The sequence below is a fragment of the Pan paniscus genome, chromosome 17 (genome assembly GCF_029289425.2).
Source record: "Pan paniscus chromosome 17, NHGRI_mPanPan1-v2.0_pri, whole genome shotgun sequence".
NCBI lineage: Eukaryota > Metazoa > Chordata > Mammalia > Primates > Hominidae > Pan > Pan paniscus.
Genome location: NC_073266.2, coordinates 72849942 through 72867500, shown reverse-complemented (window position 1 = coordinate 72867500; position 17559 = coordinate 72849942). Strand labels below are relative to the sequence as shown.

At 35.8% G+C, this 17559-nt stretch overlaps 1 protein-coding gene across 48 annotated transcripts in view; it reads left to right on the top strand.

Annotated features, from left to right (window-relative positions):
* The window catches only part of TCF4 (transcription factor 4), a 412803-nt gene that overhangs the window by 295162 nt on the left and 100082 nt on the right, over positions 1-17559 (top strand). For 4 of the 48 annotated variants that reach the window (XM_024926296.4, XM_008952626.6, XM_008952627.6 and 1 more), the window contains exon 1: positions 15990-17559. This exon is cut by the window's right edge and continues 1914 nt beyond it. The exons of the other annotated variants lie outside the window; for them this stretch is intronic. The gene's annotated coding sequence lies outside the window, so the exon portion shown is untranslated. Of the gene's footprint in view, positions 1-15989 lie in introns of those variants that run through there. 48 annotated transcript variants of the gene reach the window in all.

The window sequence follows — 17559 nt, the reverse complement described above, 5'->3', positions numbered from 1 at the left end:
AAGCTCTCTACAGCAAGGTTGTCGTTAAGTTAGCAAGTATTTGACTATCTACAATAAATTAATATTCAGAAGTTTCATTTCACTGTAGAATGATCGTCAGTATCTCTGTATAGTCATGTCCTATAACTTTTGCCCAAGCAAATCAGTATGCCAGGCAGTCCAGGGGAGCGTCTGTGTAAACAAAGACAGTATAATATAATGGTTAGAGTATGAAGTCTGATCAACTGGGTTTTTAGGGGGCTATGTCACTTCCTAGCTACACAGTTATTTGTAAAATAAGTATTCATTGGGGTTTGAATGCATTTATGTAATATCCTTGAATGTTACATACTATTGTTACACATAATAAAAAGCACTGTCATGCTATTATCAGTAACAAGGTAACTACCTTTCTTTTGGCATTTGAGAAACAAATCTAACATGGCAGCCTACTTAGGAGTAGTTAGTAGTAGAATAGAAACTAAGACCAGGGTCTCAGCTATGCTCAAAAGAATTGTACCTAACAGACGTCACTTGCTTTTTCTGAAATTATGTAATATTGCTTTTTTTTTTTTTTTTTTTGAGATGGGGTCTTGCTCTGTCACCTAGGTTGGAGTACAGTGGTGCAATCATAGTTCACTGCAGCCTCAAACTCCCAGGCTCAAGCGGTCCTCCCACCTCAGGCTCCTGAGTAGCTGGGTACACAGGTTCACAACCACCACACCTGGCTAATTTTTTTTTTTTTTTTTTTTTTTTTGGTACAGACAGGGTCTCCCTGTGTTTCCCAGGCTCTGCAAACCCATCTCTATCAAACCAAGACACGTAGTCAGCCCTTTTAATCATTAGACCTAGTGGTCTGCAAAGTTGGTGTTGGAAATACTTTCTCTATCTTCTCTCTTTTGAACTGGTACATCGGCTATGATGCCTGGAGCTGCTTATAATGTGGTTCCCTTGGCCAATAATTTGTTTATGCCTAAATCAGCCTTGCCTCTAAGTGAGAAGGAGATACGTGCTTTTTCTTTTGTTTTGTGTCAGTGGTATTCTCTAATAGGCCGGGGACGGGTCTGCCCAAATGATGCACAGCCCCTTGGTGGGGCTGGCTATAGTTCCCCCCGCAAAACTGAAGGTTAGGCCTAAGGTATTAGCTTTGCCTGGCAAGATGAAGATGTGCGGACTAGGTAGACCTGTGTGGCAGTCTGTTTCTTTTATAAAGTAAACAGAGTTCAGTTTGTTCAGGACTGCTTAGGTAGATTTCTTACACTGAGCAGGAATATTTGTACAGATGTTTTAAGGTAAAGTCAAAGAATGGCTAGATTCTAGCCTTTGACGCATTATAATGTATCTTTTCTCAGTGCCCCTGTTGAATTCACAAAAGAAAAGGTATTTTTGATCATCAGCTATGAGAAACTTAAAACACTTTTTTTTAATATATAAAGGCTGATTTAGTTAACTCTTCTTGCATTTAAAGAAAAAAACATCTGCTGAAAATAGGGAGGGGAGGTGTGAGCGGAAGCGTGGTCTCCACATTCCACAATGAATGTCTTTTCCCAGCCAATTTTAATTTGCAGAAAAACCAGGCACTGAGTTAGATTCCTCGGGAAAAGTCCCTGTTGGCTGGTGAGCCCTGAACTTCTTCCGTGTACACCCTGAACAGGGACTGATGCTTCAGTTCACAGAGATAATTTTTCTCTGGAAAGCCGATAGATCCGATTTAGCCACCCCTCATTTGTAGTCATTGCCACCTTGTGGATTACAAAGGATATTGGTTTTCATCAAACTTCCATTTCGATTTGGCTTTTTATGGCAAGTACACGTTGGCAGTGGATTGCCGTGTTCCTCACCAAAAGGATCCTGGTTTGTTCAGCAACACCTCACTTCTCCACTCACAGTTCATTTATGATTCTGATGAGAGTGTTTTTTCAGGAAACACACATTTCACTTTTTGACCTAGGAGCATCTGTTAGAATTTTTTTTTAATACTACTTTGGCATTCTGAAAGTGTTAATGTCTTTCATATCTGTTTAATGCTATTTAGGGATATTTATGATCACCTCTTGGTTACTCAGGGTAAAGTGTGTCGCAATTTTTTTTAAACAGACAGGAAAGCATTCACATGAGGAAACAGATTGCTTTAAACATGTGCTTCCTGTGACAGTAAAAAGAACAAATTAGATTTAACACTGTGTAATGAATGCATAAATGTGTACATTTAAGCTTTTAAAAGCTTTATGTTCAGTTCTGGTCACAACAAAAATTGAGTCACCTGTAAAAATTAAAGATGCCCGGGGTACTCTCAGACTTTTGAAATGCCCAGCAATTGCAGTCCTCACCTGACGATGCCTCGTTGGAATTATAAAAAGCATGATCTATTAGTGCTGGAGAGAACTAGAACATTACAAGGCACATTCAGAGGTTAAACCAGGTTAGAGTCAGATTCCGTACATTTAGCAAATAAATCAGAATTTGTTGTGGGGGGGAAAATACTTCACTCTCATCTTCCTCCCTAAGAATCAATGAAAAAATCAATTTTCGGGAACCCCGTATATTCCTCTGTCTTTCATGAAAGAAAAAGAAGGAAACCTGATGTTTACTTACTAGCATTTACTACAATTTAATTATATAAGAAAATGACTCTTTTTCTTATGTAATTCAGTTTGTGTTTTGTATGCTGGCAGGGAGTGAATAGAATCTGAGTTAATATTTCCAGTTAGACTAGAGTGTGGAATTGGAGGGCCTGAATCCTCTCCCCGGAAGAAGAGGCACTCATGGCCATTTCTGTCTGAGCCTGCGGATAGTGCCTCTCCGTCCCCTGTGCTTTCAAAGCTAAGGATTTGTGGCACGCTTGCCATCTCTCTGGCCAAGGAGGGCCAGGACAGAGTCCCTCGGGGGAGGGCACATAGTTTGAGGACATCTGACTCTCTTATATCACATACTGAGGTACTAATATCAAAACAGACTGCTTGTCGTCGCACGGTGGGGCAGTGCTTTTTTTGGCTGCCGTGGTCGAAATGAAATGGGCAAGCTGTAGTCCGCTTGGCATCAGAATGGGCTAAGGGAAGCAGGGAAATCAGAGTCAGACTGTGAATGCAAGTCACAGCCAATGGTTAACTTCCTTTTTGTGTGTCACTTGGCAGCAGCGAGACTGATGGTGGTTTTTTTTTTTTAACATGGGTGAGAGTTCAGTGCCCTAGGAAGAGCCGTAGATGCTGTTATTGTGCTTCTTCATACAGTTGACTTGTGTTGATTTCTTGAGGCCAGTACAGCTGTTCCAAGAGCCAGCTCCAGGAGCTTTGTGTGTATGTACATGGCCATCGGACGTCGGATGAAAAAGGTAAACAGATGAGAGGTGATCCATACAAAATCTCACTGCTGATCACTAGGCAGTCTTAGGGGAATCAGGTTCTGGCATAAGGCAATAATACCAAAGAATAATATATAGTGCACTTGAGGGGATACTCCCTTGTATACAGACACCCAAAGATATTTTTAAATTATCACCACTCTGCACCCCTCATCTCACATACAAGATTCAAATCAATTTTGGACTGTCTGGAAAATGTAGGACTAAAATAGCCAGATTGAATTCAGATAAAATTACCTTCTGCTTTTTTGGGAGGTTGTTGCTTTTTGGTTAGCCACATTATTTTCTTTGAAGATTCATTTGGAAGAGAGTTTGGTAGAATTTCTAGCCTCTCTCAAGATTTTCCTCCCATTTCTCTGTTTGCAAAGAGCTGTTCCCCAAAGGCAAAAAGAGCGAGTTGCCATCTTGAGCGAATTGTATGTTTAGTGAACACCAAATGGTCTCAGAGTTACCCTAAATTTTCATTATATCTGGTTGCTTTCAAATACTATTTATTCCCCTCAAAACTCCTAACCATTTATATAAGATATCAGTAAGATGACCAACTTCTGACAACCCAAAAGCAGGGAAGGAAGCTTAGAAATAGAATACCATTTGTCTGGTAATTAGAGTGTATCTCTTAAGAGTTCGAGAGAATTCTGATTAACCTTTCTGTTCCCACATTCTCACATAAAATTAGCACACCTTTTAAATTATTATCTAGTATTTAAACACATATTTTTGAGTCTTCTTAATGCAACAGGTTCTGGGGACACTAAAAGTGTGTTATAGTTTTCTAAAAAACTTCATTTTTCTTACATTTTAAATGTTCTGTTTGTGCAAAATTTCGAGAATCACCATAAGGGCTTCTTTGCATTTTTAATTTAGTAACTAACATATGAATAAATTTGCATATTAATTAGTTGCAGATTAAATCATGCATACATAATTGCCTCCTTACTGTGTTTAATGTTTGTCAAAATCTCCAGCCTGGTTTGATGGATGTCGTATGAAAGATTACAATTTGATGTACCCTTGGAAGTATTTACACCAATAATGCAAGATTCTTAATAGCAGAATTTTCTAGTTATATACAGTTACTAATAAACATGTAAGATAGGTACATGTCCCTTTGACTAAAATTTTTTTCTTTGCACCAAATCATTTACTATTCATAATCATTAATGCATCTCCTAATTATACAGCATATGTCTGTTAACTCTTTCATTGCTGGCCTTCAAATGGTAGCTTCTTTCTTTTTCTTGCCCCCTAAAGAAAGCAAAATTGTTTGATAATACTCTGAAATTACTCGATTGCCTTTTATTTATTTCTCTCCTAGTATATGGACAAACCTCATTTGCCATTTATTTTAACATACAATAGATAATTATATGATCATTTTGTATTTTCTAGTTAAAGATCATAAAATGACCCACGTGCACATGGTTAGTAGCTGATGGGCTTTTGCCTTTCTTTTACCAATGCTGAAAAAAATTGAAATATTTCAGATACTTCATATAAGTAGTAAAAAAAAATGTATACACAGACATACTCTCTATTTAGGAGGGTAATTGTAGAATAAGTAAAAGTATTTAAATTATATTTAAATTCATTTTGAATATTGAAATGCATTTAATGTATCATGATCAAACATAGGATGGAAATGTGATTTTTTTTATTAGAATTGAGATCGCTGAAGTAGAAACTGACAAGAGAATAGATGCTCTTGATTTGACATAATTTTAAAATGCCAATAAATGTTTTCTCAAATTTCTTCAGGTATTTAATTTTTTAAGTTTTATCTTACTCATATAAAAAGTAGACCAACTGGCTTTTTTTTCCCTTTTTACTATTTTGATGTCTGAGCTGCTTATCACACTGTATTACCCTGCATTAATGAGTATTCCTACTGTGCAAAATTCTATCAAAAATGATGGTGTGAATGTCATTTTTAATTGGAAGTTTATACAGTCAAATTTATAGTACACAACAAAAAATATGTATGTAGTTCTGCTCCAAGCCTTTTTTAGGCTTTTGATCTTTTTAGTTTAAGTATACATTTTTATTAATCTAAGTGTCATTTGAAAATCTACACAAATATGACTACATTTTTAATTAATACCATTGTATTATGGAAGAGAGGGAAACTAAGGCGTAGAGTAATTATAATGTCTGTAAACTGTAAGAAGAACAAATACAAGAATGACCAAGAATAGATTTTCAGGGGTCTTTTTTAGACATGAAAACTTGCTGACCGGTTCTGTATGTTTCACATAAGTCAGAATGTATGATTTCTGTCTTCTTTATTTTTGAATGCCTGCATTTATATGCCTAGTAAAAAGACAAAGGTTAAAATGAGTTGAAAGCATAAACAGCTGATTTCCCTTCTTTGATTCTTTCATAGGAGAAATAATGTCTCCTGGTCACCTACCTCAGGAGCATTTATTTGCTTATCACAGGACACGATGAACTATTTATTGATTTAACACAACATTCTTTTACAACACGCAATATTACATTAAATTATTTAGCAATGTGAAAAATGAAATGAAAGCTGCAAAACTTATAAAAGGAAGCAAACAGTCAGACCTGAAACATATTTATCCACAGCCATTGTGCCTAGGTAATTCAGGGCATATGGTATGTAAATGATATTTGGAGATCCTTGCCAAATCTACACACGACGGGATAAATTAAGGACAGGTTTCCCTGGGTGTGAGTCCCATGATTGTGGCCGGCACACTTCCTGCTTGAATGTGTGTGTTCTGTTCTTGTCTTTCAGCAAGAGCGTCACAGAGCATTCAGTGGCCAAATCTGGTCCTCAGCTGACTTCTAAGACATTATTTGCAATTCCCAAGAATTGATTTTATGATTAAAACATAGTACCAATTTGCCAAACTTTGCTCTCACATTTGAAAAGTAAGATCTGAATAATTTGTCAGGATATGTTTAGATATTAAGCCATTTAAATGGGTATCTTTGACATTAGAAATTGAGTGCCTCTGAGCTTCTTAGTCACTGAAGAAAGGTGTTCCTGAGCAGTGACTTTTCTCTAAGCTAGGATTAAGATGTTTCCTAGAACAGACTATGAATTATTTTGAACGATTGATAATTTTGGTTCCAGGTTGGCCCAGTAATAATTTATTACTTCAACTTGACAACCCAAATTACTGGTATCACTTATTTTATTTTTGAATTATTATTTTGAAGCATATACTCTCATTTCTAGAAAGGTGAAGGCACTGACTCCTATTTAGAATAAATTTTAAGTAGGTAAGAGGTTATGCTGTTTTCTTTTTTTTTTTTTGAAAGGAATGTCTTTTCTAAGCTGGGGGTCTTAGCTCAGAGTTTTTAATGCTTTAAATTAAGGTTCATTTTTATCTTGGAATTATGCAATTGGAGATTTTGATTAGAAACTATGGCAGAATTTTTTCTCCTATAATTTATTGGACTATACCTAAAGAGTGCATTTACTGTGAACACTTAATTTTAAATACAAGACTTATATGTTATTTATAAAAGTTATTTCAGGGTATTTTAAGACATGTAGAGTATGGCTTAGGATGTTTTATTGTTTTTACTATTAAGAATAATGCTTTTACTAAATAAAACTGTGTTTCTTTTATAAAAGATAATGCTCTTAATATTATGGTTTTATTTGAATTAGCAGTTTAGTCTGTGTCCCCACATTCCATTTCATTTATGGAATGCAAATAACACTAGTTACTGCATAGAAGATGAAATTAGGCTGAGTCCTTGTTCATTGCTGTGTAAATTGGGTAAAAATCAGAGAAAAAAAATACCCTTGAGATCAATGTAAATCAATACTGCTTGACACAGATCCAGCTAAAAATTCATGAAAGGGGTCATAGTTCTGGAGGAGTTTATATAATTATCATGTAGCCTATAGTTTTTGAACTCAGGGCAAAGTTCTGAGCTGGTTGTTCTGGGACCATTCCTTGGTTCATTGAAACTACTTTGCACAGCTGTGCTTCAAACTCAACAACAGAGAGCAAAAACAATATTCACTATAAAATAAACCTCGTCCTGCCTTTCAACTTCACTGTGAACTTGCAGTCTTGAAAACAACAAAAAGGATAATCGCAATTGAGATTACAGAATCCAGATTAGATGTAATACACAATAGGGTGGTATGGCCCAATTTTACTTACATGGGGCAAGTGGAAGTGCTGTGAATGCCAACATGTTAAGCATCATAGCCACTTATTAAGATGTTAGCTTTAAATGTCAGTCATTGGACCCCATTTGAAATGAAGCACCTGCATTTTATTCAAAGAAATTAAGATATATTGGGGAATGCGGAGGTGAGTTGAGGGTTTTTTTTTTTCTGTTTTGTTTTGTTTTGTTTTGTTTCTGGTGGGAGAAAGTGCCATAGACATTAGAGATAAAATATCTCAAGTATTAAAAGTCTATTTTTATACACTGTATGATTCAAAATGACTGAGCAGTCTTGAAATTTTGTAGAAAGAAAGGAATATAAGGAGAATAAGAAATGATATTTGCATCTTTACAGACAACTCTGTATAGCACATTTAAGATTCTGGCAATTTCCTTACAAGTATCTGAAAATTAGGAATTATGAAGGAAACCCAGACAGATACTTAACTATAGCATTGCTACCAGGTGTCTCTTTGATATCAATGAGTTAGGAAACCTTAAGAAAAAATGGTTAAAACATCTAGAATGATAACTTATTTTAGAATATGCTTTCAGACAAAATATTTCTTTGTTAAGAATGTTGAAAGGTTTTATTTAATTGTTCACATATATTTAGTAAATTTTTTGGTAGACTTGACCGACTGGGCTTGTTTCATAAAAGATATGGGCTTCTGCGTATTTAGATCTTAAGTTTATTTCAAATTGGCCTTTATAAAACTTTAGGGCCTTTCTCCTAGAATTCTGGTCAACAAAATTATATTCATCAAGTATGTACATCACAGAAGTAACTGGTGATACAGAGTATAATTCCTACCATATTGTCAAATGGAGTCTATATCTCCTCAAAGGGAAAGAAACACTGACGTGAGTCAGAAGTTCTCACTCACTTGGCACTGAATCAGCTTAAAGTTCGAGGTTGAAAAATTCACAAATATTTATAACACACCTACTAAGTGCCACGCCTCCTGGAAGGTGGACAGCAATGGCCAATGTTTCTGCCATTGGGAAGATTTGCACCGAAGTGTGTATGGCCACATGTAGTTGTACAAATCAGAGTTCATTTTGTAATGCTTTATAAGGGTCTGGTACCACTGATTCTCCTTGCAGACTAATAAACACAGAGCTTATATGACTCTTAAAAATACAGTGATAGCAAGTGCATCCTAAATTATGTAATCATGTGGTCCATGATAACAGTGTAATATATGATATACAGATGGAATCAGCCACCTGGCTTACTGTAATTGTTGTTGAGGTCCTTTGTTATGAACATATATTTCTGTTAACAATGCAACAAAATAATCTTTAAGCTGTTTTTTTTTTTCTGTACTGCCTCAAATCTAGATAAACGGAATGTGTTGGAAAGGACAACAAATAAAAAGTTAAATATGTGGAAATGACATGGAAAGCACCTGTTTCTTCCCTTTGTTTTCTTCTACGTCATCAGGAAATAATATTTAACCATAGAATATGGTGTCCCTCTACGAAAATGTTTATAATTGAATGTTCAAAGTAGAATATAGATTAAATAAGTAAAGGTGACTTGCCAAAAAAAAATTAAAGAACATGTGAAACAAACAGAAGTCTGCATCACACATAATAAGTGGCATAACAGTATCACCTCTCAAAAGTGACAATAGATGTGTCCATCTTTATGCCTTTAGCATGTTGTTGGCATTATTAGTTATTGTATTGAGAGAGTAGCCACACTATACAAGAGAAAGGATGGTAAATTAGATCATCACGCCCCCCTTCTGTGAATTGTATATGTTTTTGAATACACTCTCTGCCAGGATAGCAAATAAAATTTGGTTCATCCCTGATCTTCAGCAGATTATAATCTAGGTAAAGGACAGACCAGGTTCATGAAATCAAAAATAATAATTAGAACATTTGGAAACTAGGGGAACAGCTCCTCATATTGTGTGCATGTTTTATCAGTCTAAAGTAGATATAGCTCTATTGAAAATTGTTGGCTAGTAATATGCTCATTTTCCCATTTCATGAAGACTTATTCTCAAATGGAAGTTACAGCTGGCTATCGTGTTTTTCCGACAAACTCTCTTCTCTGTGGACATGATGATTTCTGTTGTTGTGGAAAGGAAGGAAATAAATCTCTTTTTGTTCCTCATTCACTCAATGAGCAAAGTGTGATTGAGCTCCTATTGTGTGCAGATTATATTGTTGGAGCACAGGACAAAGAAAGCTAAATTATCATCTTTGTTTAGAAATTTAAGATATTTGGGAGCAGCAAGGTAGATGCCTAGTTTATTTAACAAGGCACTGAACTTCGCTGGAGAATCCTCTATTCTAGAATATAGTCCTTATCTGAAAGTGACTACAGAACCTGATTCTGGATCACAGAGAGCTGCAGATCTGGCGTGATTAAGACAGTGGCCACAGATACTCCACTGAGCTTCTGTCTTGCAGCTTCTGTCTGTCTCTTCCCTGAAAATCACAGGGACCACAGATACTCCACTGAGCTTCTGTCTAGCAGCTTCTGTCTGTCTCTTTCCTGAAAATCTCAGGGACCGTGTGGAGTTTTGCTTGGTCAACTGGAGAAACAACTTTTGATTGTTTTTATGTTTTTCAGAGATTTATTTGCCAGAGATATTACATTATAATAAAAACATAAACACAGAAGTTAGGGATTGGAACAAAGGTTATATGGTCACAATTTAACACATAGTTATTTGAAAATTATTGGTTTATAAGGAAACAGATTTAGACAAAGCTAGAACTGATGCAGGTAAGTTACAAAGCTAGAACTTACTCAGGCAGTTGCTCACGTCTGTAATTCTAGCACTTTGGGAGGCCGAGGCGGGCGGATCACGAGGTCAGGAGTTCAAGACCATCCTGGCCAACATGGTGAAACCCTGTCTCTACTAAAAATACAAAAATTAGCCAGGCATGGTAGTGGCACATGCTGGTAATCCCAGCTACGCAGGAGGCTAAGGCAAGAGAATTGCTTGAACCCGGGAGGCAGAGGTGGCAGTGAGCCAAGATCACACCACTGCACTCCAGCCTGGGCGACAGAGCGAGACTCCGTCTCAAAAAAAAAAAAAAAAAAAAAAAGAAAATGTAATGGACACAATACATTTAGATTTTTAATAAAGTAGACATATGTTTATTGCAGAACATATGAGCAGTTGATTAGTTAAATATATCCAACATGCCAGGCGCGGTGGCTAACACTTGTAATCCCAGCACTTTGGGAGGCCAAGGCAGGCGGATCACGAGGTCAAGAGATCGAGACCATCCTGGCCAACATAGCGAAACCCCATCTCTACTAAAAATACAAAAACTATCTGGGCATGGTGGCACACACCTGTACTCCTAGCTACTCAGGAGCTGAGGCAGGAGAATTGTTTGAACCCGGGAGGCAGAGGTTGCAGTGAGCCGATATCGTGCCACTGCACTCCAGCCTGGCAACAGAGTGAGACTACATCTCAAAAAAAAAAAAAAAAAAAAAAAAAATCCAACATTGCTGGCAAGTTTGAAGGTCACAGCCCATGTACAAAATTGGTATATCTTGAGGAACTCTTGTCTTTATCATATGTTCTGTACCATTTCCTTGCACACAACACAGTTACTATATGATGGTACTAAGTAGATACAGGCCCAGACCCCATAAAGAACGTGGCATTCAGTTCCTGAACAGATGTTAGAGAACACACCCCACTCGGCAGTAAGGGATATCTTCAACTAGAGGGAAGGGTGAAAGTTGACCTGTTTGTCCTTTTGACTCATATTTAGAAATGCTAAAGTTGTTTTATGTTCAAAATGCATTTGATAATCATGCCTGAAGAGGTCAAAGTGCTGACATTGTTGAAAACAAATACCCCTGTCAAACAAATAGAGACAATTTTCATGTCTTTGGTTGGTAAGCACCATAATTTGGCCTTTGGCACTGCTGTCAATAAAGCTAGTTGATGACTTTTACATCAATTTTTGGCCCAACCATAAATGAAGGAAATAAGACCAATACTGCCACGTGACTTTTTCTCACTCATCACCCATACCTGATTCAGCTGGGTTAATGTTAAAAGCCAAAACTTATCAATATCATCTTTTTCCCAAATCATTCTTATTTTAGTACTGTTTATGCTCAATAAAAGCTTATGAATTTATTTCACTGTTATTTAATGAAAACCCAGAATTTTTAAAAATTGCACGTTATCTCTTTCAAAAAAGTCTTTTAGATTACTCGTGGGATTTACTCTAAGTTCTTGTCTTTTAATAGAAGATGATGCAAAACTTGTCTCACCTGTTCCTTCCTGGTCGTGTCTGTGTTTATGTGTGGGGTGGGTATATAAGTGCTTTTGATTAACAGAATGAAGAGAGTGCTTATTTTGAAAACTCAGTAGTTAAAATTCAGGTTTATTTTGAGTTAAAGAACACCATATTTAGATTAGGAATGGACCAATGACCTGCTTAAGCTTTAGGCTATCCATTGGCCTTGAGGGAACTTAGATCTGCTAAACACGAACTTGAAAAGGCACTTCAGTGATGGATGTACGTTGGATGCTCTCACTGTATGGTCATTCACTTGCATTTTAAAATTTATGTTTTGTTTTTCCTTTATACCTACTCTTTTCATTCCGTTTGTCAGAGGTGGCCATTAAAGTATTTGACAATTGTTTGTTCTCTGCCTAGCAAGTTGTCCTGTTGCTCCATAATGTGAAACAACAAAGGTAATCAACAGTTAGAAACCTCAGGAAATAGCTAGAATCTTCACCCCCAAAGAGGGTTAATAAACCCTAGATAATTAGTTCATTTAGAATGAAAACCATTTTCATTGTGATAATCACATTTCCCCTCTGATTATCGAGCAATGCATTGGGAAGCCTGATATTTATTCACAAATTTTTTAAAATTGAGAACATCCTGTGCTGAGATTCCAGTCAGCTTCATCCATCCATTTTTTGTTAAAAGTTTCTCAACTATCATCCTTCATCCAGACAAATAAACATAACCAGGATTTCCTCTCTAACTTTTTGGGAATTCATTTACACGTGTACCATTTTGACGGAAAAAAACAATTGTCCTCGAATTTCATTTGACTCAGGTGATTGTGGTAAGCTCGCTGACCAGCTTCATCTAGGAAGTGCAGCAATCTGAGTCAACTTCCTCCATCTCTGTTTTTACATTGTCCAGTGTGATGCTTCCTCATTGTACCAAAATAGAAATGGTTTGTTTTTGTATCAAACTTGGAGACTGGCTATGGATTACACTGGGTTAGGATAAGGGTTTGTTATTTTTTTTTTTTAAAGAACATTCCACTTATCCCAAGGGAAAAAGATTGACGGCCTGGGGAAAAATAAGAGGCATAATGAAGTCTTTTCTCCTTAAATAAAAATCACATCTAGTCTTCAGATGTGTCAATTGCACTATCTTTGCCTAATTTCATTTAATATTTGAGAGATTTAGTAGTAAATTTATGACTTTTGCAGTTACTTTGCAAAAAATTGAGGAAGGAAGAAGTGAATTTCACTTTGAGTCAAATGTGTAGGTTCCAGTGTAATTAAACCTAAAAATCTATATATTCTGGTCTTGCTACTTGGTATTACACTTTGCCATATCACAGAATGCTATTAGCTACATTTTACCTTGTTTGCAGGGTGATGCCGTTTTGTATCTCTGGTTTGTTGAATTTCCTAGAAGATGTTATGTTCATGTAGATAATGGCATACTCATTGAATTCTTTACCTCAGACATGAAAATATGTGGAAAAGTGGGGAAATGAATCTGATCAGATTTCACTGTATACTGAAATTTGAGAATCTGGTTTTTGCATCTATTTTGCATGCTGCTGTGTCTCCAAACCATATATGTCTGTGTGAGTTTTTATAATGCCACATAAAGCAAAATGAGAAGTCTCTTCTTTCTTCTAAAGGGAAATAGTGCCACAGAAAGGTAGAAGTCAAATATTTACTTATGGATCAAAAATCTAGTTAAAAAACAACCCATTGCTTACCTTAGTAATCAATGTGAATTACTTTATAATCAATATGAATACAAGCTACCTGACCAGTCACTCAGAAAATAAATATTTGATCATGTGATAAACCATTTGAATGTCTACATATGAACCCAGGCCATATAAAAATAACCAATTCAAGATAACATAGGAAGTCACTAAAAAAGACACAAATAAAATTAGATTTCACAGTTTATTCTGATATTTTGATACTTTTCTGTGATAAAAGCATCTTCCAAACTAAATGTGTCCATATTTGAACCATGTAAATAGTTAAAAGTATTTTACCTGAGAATATCTAAATGATGCCAAGAAAATAAGTTCATGCCACTAAAAAGATTGAGATGATTTGTGCTTTATCTGACTTCTTGGTGTAATATGGATTTACTTCAGATAAGTATATTTTCTACGTATCCGATAAGTATGTTTATCTGAGATAAATATTTTCTCCAGATACGTGTGTATATTGAAAAAAAATTTTAAATAATTAGGATCCCCATTGAAAAAGTAAAAATCTTAATTGCTTAATAAGAAAACAGTTATTTCATAGTCTTAAGATTTCAATACAAAGAAATATGGGAATATACATGTAAGAGGTTTGTTGGTGTTCATTATTAAATTGCAAGGCTGTCTCAAGTTATTGTCATCAGAATAAATTCTGTGTGTGTGTGTCTGTCTGTCTGTCTGTGTCCTCCTGTTAATAATTAGATCTTTTATGAAGTTGTACTCATACCTGTTAGGGATTTTTGTCATTGCAGTTTAAGTTGAATATGAAACATGGATCCTTTGTTGGGTCTAAGCTATCACCATTTATTACCATTTTTTATAACATTCCATATATATGCATCTACTAACTAAACATCAGCCTTAATTTAGCTTATGAATTAAATTTTTTGTTAAGAGTGACTCCTGCTGGAGAGCAAAAAATACCAATTAGTTTAGCTTCTAAATAAACTATACTCCTTTTATCAATGGACAAGGGTAACCTCCTATTCCTTGGCTTGGCAACATTTACTATTCCTCTAAGTTTAAAGATGAGAACATAGATTTGAGTACTAACACATCAGCAGAAATTATATTTTTAAGTACATACATAATTCTCAGGCCAGTCGTATTTGGTGCTCCAAAAAGATTTGTGATTGAATATCTTTGCTGCATTGGGAAGAGTTTAGCATGGTGCTGTATTTTTATAATTCTTTTTTCCATTTTAGCAGACTTCACCTAAGTCTATTTTAGGTGGAGATTTTTTTTTTTTTTTTTTTTTGCTGCTGCTCTTTAAGGCACTCTTGCATAGAGGAAACAGCAGAGGAGACACAAGGAAATGCACTCTCCTTTATAACATGCTGCTGATTCTCTGAACTAGGTGTCCTCTCATTTAAGCCTCAAAAGAAGCTGTGTATTAACTAGATGAAGGAACTAACACTCAAACCTGTGATACAGCTTGGCCAGAGTCACACTGTTGGGGAGCAGCAAGGTTACTCATCAAGATGTGTCTGACCCTCAAGTTTAAGTGCTCTGATTTAATAACTTTGCTCACACCCTGATTCCAGTGTCTTAGTAGCTTTTGATCTATAAAATGTCATCTAAGGATCTTTGAGCCTTAATTCTTTGTCTTTAAAGTGGGAATGATAATACCTGCCACAGAGTACTAGTTATGGAGATTAAATAAGTGAAGGCAATTATTATATGTTCTTTAAATTGTGTATCACTGTACTGTGCATGTATTAAGTGTTGTTTTATTAGCAAATATCTTTTTGATGGGTAGATGTTTACCTGAGGTGGTTATTTAATTTATAGGCTGGCTTGTTCACACTATGTTATGTAATCATTGTATATTAATGAATATCACTATTTTCCTTAGGGTGTGATGTTTAGCTAATTCAGCCATGCTAGGCAAAAGAGGTCAGCATTGTAGAAATAAGCAGTGTCTTATACTGGAAAAAAAAAAGACAACAACAACAAAACAACAACAACAAAAAACAACTTTCCGTGTTCAGTGACTTAAACAGAAACATGGAGTTGTTCAAATTCTACCAAGTTATATTCAGGAGGAGAAAAATGGGAATTCCTTCCATATGACCATTCTTCATTCATTCATTTATTCAGCTTCTATTTGTTGAGTTGCCTGCCTTACACTGCAATATGCAGGGCAGTTTGTGTGTGTGTAGGTGTTCATTAGGTTTATTTGCACTTTGCAGTAACCATGTAATATTATCATTATTCAGAAATAAAGGTAGAATCTACTCTAATGAGCTCTGTGGTCGAGTGGATAGTTCAGCTCTTTACCCTGTAATAGTTTGTTATCTAATTGTTTAATGTATATGCGATTGCCTTCACAATTAAAGCATTATTCTTTAGTCGTATTTTCTCTCTTTTCTCAGGAAGAAAATTGACATGTCTGTGAACCCTGTGCATGTCCCCAAATGGAGCTTAACCCAAAGTTGGGAATCACTAAATAATTGTTCATGAAATGGTTGAATATAGCTCTTCATTCAAGTGATGTAGATTCTGAATATTTACTTATTCTTTAATGCACGTATTCATTCATTCGGCAAGTTTTTATTGAACATCTACCTTGTAGGTAATACTAGGCCAATGCATTGGGGGTTTTAGGTCAAATATTTCCCAGTTTCTTATAACAAATGTAGGTGTGTGTTGTCAATTCTGCTTCACCTCAAATATATCTGTCAAAGACTTTTTGGAAAATTACAAAAGAACTGTAAACTTTAGATTCTAGAAGAAAATAAGAATCGTGTGGGTTTCATTTAAGTGGTCAACACTTCTAGACAGTTTGCTGGTAAGAATTTTTTTCCCCAAAAGTGGCAGAAAAAAACAACTGGGTTCATTGCCTACCCCCAGTGTCCTCAATAGTGCTTTGTCTAAGCACCAGAGAGGGATGGTGGCTTTCTGTGTAGTGTGGCTAACCATCATTCCCCATCATTTCAGCGATAACAAGGCTGGGCATGGGGGGCGGGGGTGGTACCAAGTAGGTAACCAAGTTACCTACTGCTGGTTAGGTAACTTGTCCAGTTATACACTGCTGCGAAAACTGTGTCTGTGAAACAAGCAGTAGACTAGTTCAGGGTCCTGTAAAAATTGGCTGCTTGAGATTAAGACTTCTTTAAAATTATTCTGAAACACATGGATTTATGCATATAGCTTCAGTTGTTCTTATACTTCTGTTCTAACTCCCCACGCATCACACTAAAAATTTATCATGGATGATATTTCTGTCACAAAGAAAACTTCAAAGGCTGAGATCGCAGAAATGTCTCAGTTGACAAGCCACTGACTTGAGTTCTGTGATTGAAATGTACTCCAAGGTCAGCAAACCAAAACCAAACATCACTGGATGATAATACGTTCAGTGTCTCACTGGCTATAATTCATAGATCACCTTTCAAAGCAGTATATCTTTATTAATCATTGTAAATTTGTGCTTTTGAAATCTCAGACTCCTTTCCATTAGGCAATGAAGCCCAGAAGCTTAATGTTCTAGTCTCATTTTAATTTTTTCAGTCTTATGTGCTGAATTGTCAGGGTTTAAAAATCGATTTCACCTCATCAGATTAAAAATATTTATTTATGCACATGTTAACAATATATTAAAAGAAATGAGAGCTTCAATTTTAAAAATAGGAATTGTAGCTCATTAAGCCATGACAATTTGGTTTATATTTACATAATTAATAGGAAGGCATTTATATGTTTGCAAAATAGGTAAGAAAAGGTATTTAACGTAGATGAAGCAGAATGATTGTTTATCAAAAGAGTTTAGAGATCTTTCTAGCAGTCTACCCATGGAAAGTTAGGATCTAGAAAAGCCTTCTAAATAAGGGAAGAAACAACAAAGAAACAACAACCAGGAAACTCCCCAACTTATCTCTTTAAATTCCAGCCTCTTTTCTAAGTGGTGGTTTTTACATACTGTCCTCTGGTAGGTGGGTACCCTGGCCTTGTGTATTAAGCACTGAGGGTGGTTTAAAGGTTACAAATGTGATCTTGTCAGATTGACAACTAACTGTTCTAATGAGGAAAAAATCCTCAAAGCATGAAATTTGAATGAAATGTGTGATTATAA